The sequence below is a fragment of the Pimephales promelas genome, chromosome 25 (assembly GCF_988280905.1).
Source record: "Pimephales promelas chromosome 25, fPimPro1.hap1.1, whole genome shotgun sequence".
NCBI classification, from domain to species: Eukaryota; Metazoa; Chordata; class Actinopteri; order Cypriniformes; family Leuciscidae; genus Pimephales; species Pimephales promelas.
The window spans coordinates 12234101-12244100 of NC_142793.1; the positions used below are offsets into that span (position 1 = coordinate 12234101).

Consider the following 10000-nt stretch of genomic DNA (forward strand, 5'->3'; position numbering starts at 1 on the left):
ATTTCTCACAACTTGTGTGCTTTTTCTGGGTGAGAATCTGTGGCGCTAACAGGGTCAGAACATGCAGTCAAGCACAGATCATCGACGGATTTTAAATGATATACCGTAAACCTTCAGAACACTGGGAATATTGACATGTGTCATATGAGATCATTCTGTAATGCCTTTGTGTTATAAAGTTTGATGCTGGTCGCTATTCAGAGCCATTATATGGATGAACAAGAGCAGGAATTTTATTTTTTCTATCTCTTTAATGCAATGTGGTTGAACTGAGGTGTTTTGCATTGTAAAAGCTCGAGTTTCAATAGTCTTTCCAAACTCAACTAGCAAAAAAGTATCCTGTCTTTCATGATACGCCCCTTTAAAAAGGAAAAGGAGACTTAGGGATGCGATACAAAACAGTTGATTCTCACAACTGAAATAAGACCATCTGAGACACCCGAGAACTCCCTTTGTTGTGCTGGCATTGGTTTATATAAGTGGTAGAATTTCCCACATGACTAAACAGATATGATCACACACATCCACGTTATCCTTTCATATCTCGCCAATAAGGAAATGTTGTAGGGCTCAGGCGGGATTGGGCAACATCAAAGCCAGGCTATAGCCGACACGCTACTGTTAAAATCTCTCTCGCCGGCTATCGACGCTCAAGCTCGGCTCAGATAACCACCGTCTGCCAGTCGCTTGCTCTCATTTATCTCCACAGCCTTCTGCTGATAATTACAGCCACCCTGAACACACACACACGGCGTGATTATCACCTGTGGCATCAGCCGGCTCATCCAAGCTCGGGGTCTGTCCCCGGTCCACTTCCAAAATCATCAGACAAGCACTCTAAGCTTCGGGGTGAGCGCCACCGACGAGGCCAAGCTGCACAAACATTCATTTTCGATTCGCCGGAGAAGGTCCAAATGGAAACTGATGATTCAATCCCTAAATGGAGTTCTAGATGTAGTTGACCCACGCTATCTGTGTGTCTTGCTCTACTAAGTAAAGCCAATTTCTCCGCTCCTCTGGAGTCACGAGGAGACGTCTGACTGACGGAGCAAACAGAGACCACATGCACGCGTGTCTAGGTGATTCTTCAACTTTGGAGTTCAGATTTCTTTATATAACGTGAAGGTGAAAAACTTTCATCCTTTGGTAATGACGTACTTACACTGTAAAAAATATTGTTGGTTTAACTTAGAAAAAGATACCTGGTCGCCTTAAAATTTTAAGTTGATTGAACTGGAAAAAAGTGAGTTAATACAATGAAGGAGATTAATTTAATCATCAGAAACTCAAAATAATAAGTTATCTCAACTAAATAAATTATTTAAGTTGATTTGACAAAAGAAAAAAATGTTGTGGTAACAAATCTTGAAAATATTTTTTTTTACAGTGTTGTAAGTGTGTAAGTCTTATTATATTATGTTTTTCCAAGACACAGACAGACAAAACCAAATCTGAACATGTTTAATGTAGTTTTGTTACAATAAATTAAACATACAGCAATAAAATATTTTTAATTAAACAGTTTTTCAAACATTACAAATTATAAAAATATTATATTTAATATAATTAAATTTCGCATGTAATTATGTGCATTTAGAATACATAAAATTATAGCTATAAATGAGTCTTAGTTTTTTTATGTTTACACATTTTAAAATAATAATAAATGTGTGTAAAACATAATTCACGAAAGGACAGACTTCTCCTGTGATACATTGCGAACCGTTTGACATTGTTTGAAAATAGTAAACCAGAGTGTACAATAAATGTGTTTTAAGAGTTTACTTTCTAAAGGTCCACAGGGACATAGTTGTCGAAACACCTGTCTAAGAGTTCACATGAGACCCCTCACTGATGCTAAATGAAGCTCTATGCTAATGGAGTCTCCCTTGGCGTCTCTGTCACTTGTTTTAAACGTGAACGATAAATATTCAAACTCATCTTCCCACCCCCATCAATTAAACACAGGGCAGTTGTGGGAATCATTTTGGTTTGGATCCAGTGAGATTTTCCTCAAGTTTTCAAGGATGATGCATCATGTGACAGATAGGGGGCATCGCTCTGACAATGTGATTGATGTTACAGCGACTGCTTTTAAGAGACTCACGTTAAAGGAATCAGTCACGCAACAATAAGAAGTCTTTTCATTTTATCACCCTCTTGTCATTATAGATACATTTGTAGTTGTTTTTTGTTATTGAACAAAAAAAAGAGGTAACACTTTATAATAACTGCACACTATTAATCATTAGTTAAGCGTGAGGAAACAGTTAATTCATCATTTATAAAACATTAATAGACATTAATATGCAGTTTATAAATACAGCTATACATGTTTTTTTCTTGATTAATAAGCATATCTATAATGCGTTTAATGAGTGTATTTTCATACTTTGTTAATGATCAATTAATAATTTGAACATGTATTCATCATGCAAAGATAGTTATATATACATGCTATAGAAATATATTTTCTTTTACTCCACAGTTTTAAACGTATATCAGTGCATTTAGATGTTGTGCCGCAGACAACTGTGGAATAACAAGAGAACCGGTGTGTAAATAATAACATGAATTTTTCATTTCGGGTGAACTGTTCCTTTAAGCGGGAAAAAATAAAAAATAAAAAATCAACCAAAGCTCTAGTGGAGATATTAATAATCCCAAACAGAGTAGGAAGACACTTACTTCCCAGCCGAAAATTGCTTTAATTGATGCTTGACATAAGAGTGAAGTATCAGTCTGTTCAACCTCCACGGCACTGAAAGAGAGAGAGAAAGAGAGAGAGAGAAAATGAGATGTGTGTAACACATTCAGATAAATCACAAGGCTCCTATAATCTTCTCTCTCATTCAACTCGTCATTCTCTCTTCCATAGACCTGTTTAATCTGTAATGGAGCCTGGTTAGGGAGAGAATCAATGTAAGTACCGGTACACTTATTAGGGGATTTCAGAGGCGTAAATAAGTTAGAGCCTCGCAGTGAGGGAGGGAGGACATGAAATCTTAATGTGCAGTGTGGAGACCAGACGGTCTGCGAGGTTTCTCTTTCTCTGGCGGGGCTTAGCATTAGCTAGCATCACAGAAACACTTTCTCGCCAGGGTCTCGTCGTACCTCACAACGCGTGAGGGAGATCTCTGGAAATCACACAAATGATTGGCGGACTGTAGTATACACTCGCCTAAAGGATTATTAGGAACACCTGTTCAATTTCGCATTAATGCAATTATCTAATCAACCAATCACATGGCAGTTGCTTCAATGCATTTAGGGGTGTGGTCCCGGTCAAGACAATCTCCTGAACTCCAAACTGAATGTCAGAATGGGAAAGAAAGGCGATTTAAGCAATTTTGAGCGTGGCTTGGTTGTTGGTCTGAGTGTTTCACAATCTGCTCAGTTACTGGGATTTTCACGCACAACCATTTCTAGGGTTTACAAAAACATCCAGTATGCGGCAGTCCTGTGGGCGAAAATGCCTTGTTGATGCTAGAGGTCAGAGGAGAATGGGCCGACTGATTCAAGCTGATAGAAGAGCAACTTTGACTGAAATAACCACTCGTTACAACCGAGGTATGCAGCAAAGCATTTGTGAAACCACAACACAAACAACCTTGAGGATGAGCTACAACAGCAGAAGACCCCACCGGGTACCACTCATCTCCACTACAAATAGGAAAAAGAGGCTACAATTTGCAAGAGCTCACCAAAATTGGACAGTTGAAGACTGGAAAAATGTTGCCTGGTCTGATGAGTCTCGATTTCTGTTGAGACATTCAGATGGTAGAGTCAGAGTTTGGCGTAAACAGAATGAGAACATGGATCCATCATGCCTTGTTACCACTGTGCAGCTGGTGGTGGTGGTGTAATGGTGTGGGGGATGTTTTCTTGGCACACTTTAGGCCCCTTAGTGCCAATTGGGTTTAAATGCCACGGCCTACCTGAGCATTGTTTCTGACCATGTCCATCCCTTTATGGCCACCATGTCCCCATCCTCTCATGCCACAAAGCTCGAATCATCTCAAATTGGTTTCTTGAACATGACAATGAGTTCACTGTACTAAAATGGCCCCCACAGTCACCAGATCTCAACCCAATAGAGCATCTTTGGGATCTGGTGGAACGGGAGCTTCGTGCCCTGGATGTGCATCCCACAAATCTCCATCAACTGCAAGATGCTATCCTATCAATATGGGCCAACATTTCTAAAGAATGCTTTAAGCAGCTTGTTGAATCAACGCCATGTAAATCGAACGAGCTGCCTTTCTGAATAGGGTTGGGTATCACTTGAATTTGGGTATCGTAGGGTTGGGTATTGTTTGATGCCGATTCCAAATTTATTCTAAATCTTATTGCAAGACATATAATTAGGTGAATACCATGAACAATAGCAGGCTTACACAAGGAAATTCTGCCTATGGTTTAAAAACACCACAGCAAACATTTCAAGCATTATCAAAGACAAGTAAACATTCAGTAATTAAAAAAGCACTAAAATAAAGATTTTCAGGTATTCAGGTATAGAAATTGTAATCAAATGTAAAATAACACTTCACTTTAATTCTCTAAAAAGAACTCAGATTCACTTTACAAATAAAATATACATTACAAATTTAGTTTAAGCGAGTAAATTGTCTTTTGTTACTTGATTAACATTAATGGTAAATGTATTTATCTATGTGAGAGAGAGTTCTAGATGAGTGAGAGTGAGAGAGAGAGAGAGAGAGAGCGTGCGAGAGAGAAAACAGAAATAAAATTGTTCAATTACACTTATTGAAAAAAAAAACTGCTTAAGGCTTTTTATTAGAGCGTCTCCATATTAGCATGGCAAAATGCTAATGCTAACAACAACTGTGAGCCTCCCATGTGATATTTCCATGACAAAACATTTGCTGCCTAGCCTCCAAATTGGTCACTTGGCATTTCACTTATCAGCCAGTTCCCTATGTAGCTCACTAGGGTTTGAAACTAAACTACCTAAATAACTGCATTATTAAAAAGTATAAATTATCTTTGCAGGAACTAAATTTGCTAATTGCTTTTCTCGCTAAACGCACTTGTTACTTCTGCTGGTCACGCTACACCCCTTTAATTACTCCCAACAAAGCCTAATTAGCAGTATTTGTGCAACCAGAGGCGAACACAACCTCCATTAGAGCAGAATCAAAGCTCAAACACTTTGCTAGACGTGGGGGTTCGTTGCTATGTTGAGCCGCTAGCGTCACGCGGCGTTTGCGCTACAACTTTGTCTGGATGTAATCAGCAGGAGTAGAAAGTTTTTAGCTCAAAGCTCCGATGAAATATAAGATCTAATTAAGAAGTGAGCAGAACTGCTGATGCAGGACAAGTTATAACCTTTCATATCCTGATGAATATGGATTTCGGGGCACGGAGGAGGCCAGCGTTGGATCAGCAATCTTACTGAGAAGCCTTTATAAATATCAGCCGTGACCAGTGCACACGACCTCAGAACGAGAACCGCCGGTCCAAGGCTCAATGAAGAAAATGAGGTGCTCGAGACAGTAGAATTTAATAAATGCGAATGATGTAGCGCACATTCAACATGTGCGCGCCTTTCTGTTGCCTATGGAAACCACCTGAGAGCGCTGACACATTTGAGCCTCATTTGCTGGATAACCATCTGCTCTGATATTCTAGAAGAGTTGTGTATCCTACATGAAATATCAGGAGAGAAATATCACTTAGCATTCCAATTGGTATATGACAATACGAAATAATATATATATATGTACTGTATTATATATATCATAAACTATATTCATTTATACTATAAGACATTAATATTACAATAATACATAATATAAACTGTATATATATATATATATATATATATATATATATATATATATATATATATAAATAAAAGAAAGCAAAGAAATTATATATAATTTCTACAAAGTATATATTTAAATTAGGGCTGTGCAAAGATATAATTGCAATTAATCGCATCCAAAATAAAAGTTTGCATTTACATGATATATTTATAGAGAGATTCATATGCATGTATGTGTGTTAAATTAATGTTATAATTAATTTTCATAATGTAAAATAATAAAATTTATAATTTATTATATTAAATTATATTTACATATTTATTATTTTACAGAATATATATATATATATATATATATATATATACACAAACATATATATCCACTGTATATATATATATATATATATACTGTACTGTATATATAATCAAAATGTATTATATTAGTTGTTTTACATTTGCATATGATATTATAATAATAAATTATACTATTTTAGATTATAGATTTATCATCTTTATTACTAATATATAATATATATATATATATATAAATATATATATATATATATTATATATAGGGCTGTGCAGATTAATTGCGATTAATCGCATCCAAAATAAAAGTTTGTGTTTGTATAATGTGTGTGTGCTGTGTATAATTATTTTGTATATATAAATACATATGCATGTATGCATATATTTAAGAATTATTTGCACGCAAGTACTGTATATATAAATACATAATCTATATTATATATCTATTATATTTTCCATATGAATGACACATTTTCTTAAATATATACATGCATGTGTGTGTATTTAAACATTTGTACATTTATAAATGCATCTACAATACAAAATACATTATATAATTTATAATCACACACACACAAACACACACTTACATATTAATATTTCATATTACATATACTGTATACATACTGTACATATGCACTTTATAGATTTTTATACATTTTTTTTCACACACAAGACGCTTTTCAAAACCACATGATAACAATATTAATCACAATAATAATCCTATATTTTATTATTTCATATTATATAAACCAGCAACTCCCTGACTCTTAGAAGTCTAATAAATATTGCTATGAATCATGGGTATTGTTCAGTGCAGATTATGAGATGCAGATGGCTCTTCAGGAAACTAAATGTTTATCAGGAATTACAATGAGATTAAAAAATGGCGTTCTGTGCATCAAACTGATCTTTTCAGCACAAACCCATACAGAGGATTAAACTAAACCGTATCGGAGTCGAGCACAACGTCCTGACAAAACAAGCCTAAACAGGCACGTCCTGCAGCAAAGTTTCCAATTATGGGGATGAAAAATGGCTGGCGCTGATTGTGCCGTGATCGATCGTAACCTATAAATCTTCTGACCTACATACAGTAATGTAATGGGGTTAAAAGATCCACTTTCCCCAACCACACTATAGTAGTCAACGCTCAACCATCTCTCCAACCGTGATTGCTTGGGTATAATATATACAAAAGATTAAACCAAATTTTACTGTTGCAATATAAAAATGTCAAGGTATTAAGCCTTGTTTTTTTTTCTTGTGCTAAGCCAAAATCTAACAAAATTGAATGAGGTTTATACTTTGTACTTGAAACAAGAAGCAGGAATGTTGCCTTAAGGGCGAGAAAAGTAAATTTAATTCAAAATACATTTTCTAAAAATTGCTTTTACACCAAACAAACAAACAAACAATGCGGTCTGTTGTGAAAGAGCCCTCAGGGAATAAAAGCGTGAAGTACATAGATTTGAGACTTGATGGACGAGCGAGCGAGCGACGACACGTTCAGTTGACGCGCATGTCGACAGTCCCCAGAGCAAACACCGCACCAACTGAAAACTCAGAGGGTGAAGGCAAACAATTTTAGCGTTATTATTTATTTATTGTTAATTCAACCCTGCCAAACCAGATAAGCATGTTCCTCTGTGATCCAGACGCTCGGAGGGCTTATCTCATTAACATTTGAGTTACGCTTAAACCCTCTCCAGAATTAAACTTCTAAAAACACCTGTTTCTGAACCCCTGACAAACACATTCAATCGTTTCAAGTTTTCAGGGCAACCGAGACCCATGTTCAATCTCTCTCTCGCAACGGATCCCGCAAATACAGCACAAATCTCTCCTGCTGCGTTTCCTCACAGATAAAACACGTGTTTATACCATCTCTGAATGTCATTATAAAGCCTGCGATACAATGGCAAATGCCCAGGGACTCTGCACAAAGTTGTGGAAGTTCTCAAAGATTTTCCATTTTCCTCCGTGCTTGGAGAAACCGTGGCGTTGGGGACTGGCATCATCTCCAGAGAAACCACTGTAGTCGCGCTGCCATTCAAAATTAACGCGCGCCAAAGCGAATGCACGGCACACAGGGCTTGATTTATAGATGTTTAACAGGTTTTAGCATATGGAAATCAGAAAGATTCACATAAACGCGCAGGGCTCCCCCAGGAACGCACCACTTATTCCTGTTTACTTTTCTCGAAAGATTCCTGACTCTGACCCAGATAAACCGGTATCTTGTTCACCCCCCACGACAGAGAGCACTGGGAATGGGTGCCACTGTGGCGAACAACAAAACAGAACTGAAATAACTGAAATTTGATGACTTTTGGGGAAGCAACAAGCAGTGTTGTGGGTAACGCATTACAAGTAACAAGTTATGTAATCAGATTACTTTTTTCAAGTAACACATTACTTTTAAATTGACAACAAAATATAATAAGTATTGCAAGTTACTTTAAAGGGCTACTCCACTTTTTTTGGAAATAGGCTCATTTTACAACTCCCTCAGAGTTAAACAGTTGGGTTTTACCGTTTTCGAATCCATTCAGACGATTTTCTGATATTTAGAAGAATATCAGTAACCAGACAGTTTCTGGTCTCATTGACTTCCAAGACCAGAAACTGTCTGTCTGAAATTAAAAATGATGAAATAAATAAAATCTATATTTTTGTAAATGTTGTGTAAATTTCGTATAATTATATAGATTGAGTAAATGTGCAAATAAATGCACACAAAAACATTTATTTTACACAAACAATTGATTTAACGCAACTTCATAAAAAAAAAAATACTACGGCAGTCAAATCAATGAATCGCATCTAACAAAAATGTTTAAGTATATAATGTGTGTGTACGTATGTGTCTGTACAAACTTTTATGTTACATGAAATTAATCGAGATTAATGAGTTTGACAGCACTAAAAAAGTAACAATAATAATTGTAGGTCACATTTTAGTTCAGGGTCCAATTCTCATGCAATCAACTCCTATTTGCTGCTTATTAACAGTCAGTAAGGTTGTTAAGTTTGGATATTGGTAAGATTAAGGGATGTAGAATATGGTCATGCAGAATTAGGCATTAATGTGCTTTTTAAGTACTAATAAACAGCCAGTGTAGTAGTACGCATGCTAATAAGCAACTAGTTAATAGTGAGAATTAGCTAGTAGTGAGTGAGGGACCCTAAACTACAGTGTTCCCTAATTGTACACTCACCTATACGATTATTAGACTGTACACCTCAATTATCTAATCAACCAATCACATGGCAGTTTCTTCAATGCATTTAGGGGAGTGGTCATGGTTCACCGGGTACCACTCATCTCCACTACAAATAGGAAAAAGAGGCTACAATTTGTAAGAGCTCACCAAAATTGGACAGTTGAAGACTGGAAAAATGTTGCCTGGTCTGATGAGTCTTGATTTCTGTTGAGAGTCAGAGTTTGGCATAAACAGAATGAGAACATGGATCCATCATGCCTTGTTACCACTGTGCAGCTGGTGGTGGTGGTGTAATGGTGTGGAGGTGTTTTCTTGGCACACTTTAGGCCTCTTAGTGCCAATTGGGCATCGTTTAAACGCCACGGCCTACCTGAGCATTGTTTCTGACCATGTCGAAGGCGAAAGGCGAAGGCTAAAGGGGGTCAAACACAGTTTTAATATGGTGTTCCTAATAATCCTTTAGGTGAGTGTACATTTCAGCCATTGAAAAGGTTCCCTACAATTCAGGTCAAATTTACAGCAAGACAACCACTGTAAAAGTTATAAACTTGCGTTCTGTAAGATTTGGTTAAAAGCAAAATCCTCGATCCAAACACTGTACAACATGAAGAAGGGTCTTTCCCCAGCACTTGATTCAAATAAACAGTGATTAGAGTGAAAATGGAAGTGCGTT

The 10000-nt window shown here is 36.5% G+C and overlaps 1 protein-coding gene across 3 annotated transcripts in view; it reads right to left on the reverse strand.

Annotated features, from left to right (window-relative positions):
- Window positions 1–10000, reverse strand: part of plxnb2b (plexin b2b) — a 177687-nt gene that overhangs the window by 61884 nt on the left and 105803 nt on the right. For 2 of the 3 annotated variants that reach the window (XM_039666062.2, XM_039666060.2), the window contains one exon: window positions 2689–2761. The exons of the other annotated variant lie outside the window; for it this stretch is intronic. The gene's annotated coding sequence lies outside the window, so the exon portion shown is untranslated. The remainder of the gene's footprint in view (window positions 1–2688; window positions 2762–10000) is intronic. 3 annotated transcript variants of the gene reach the window in all.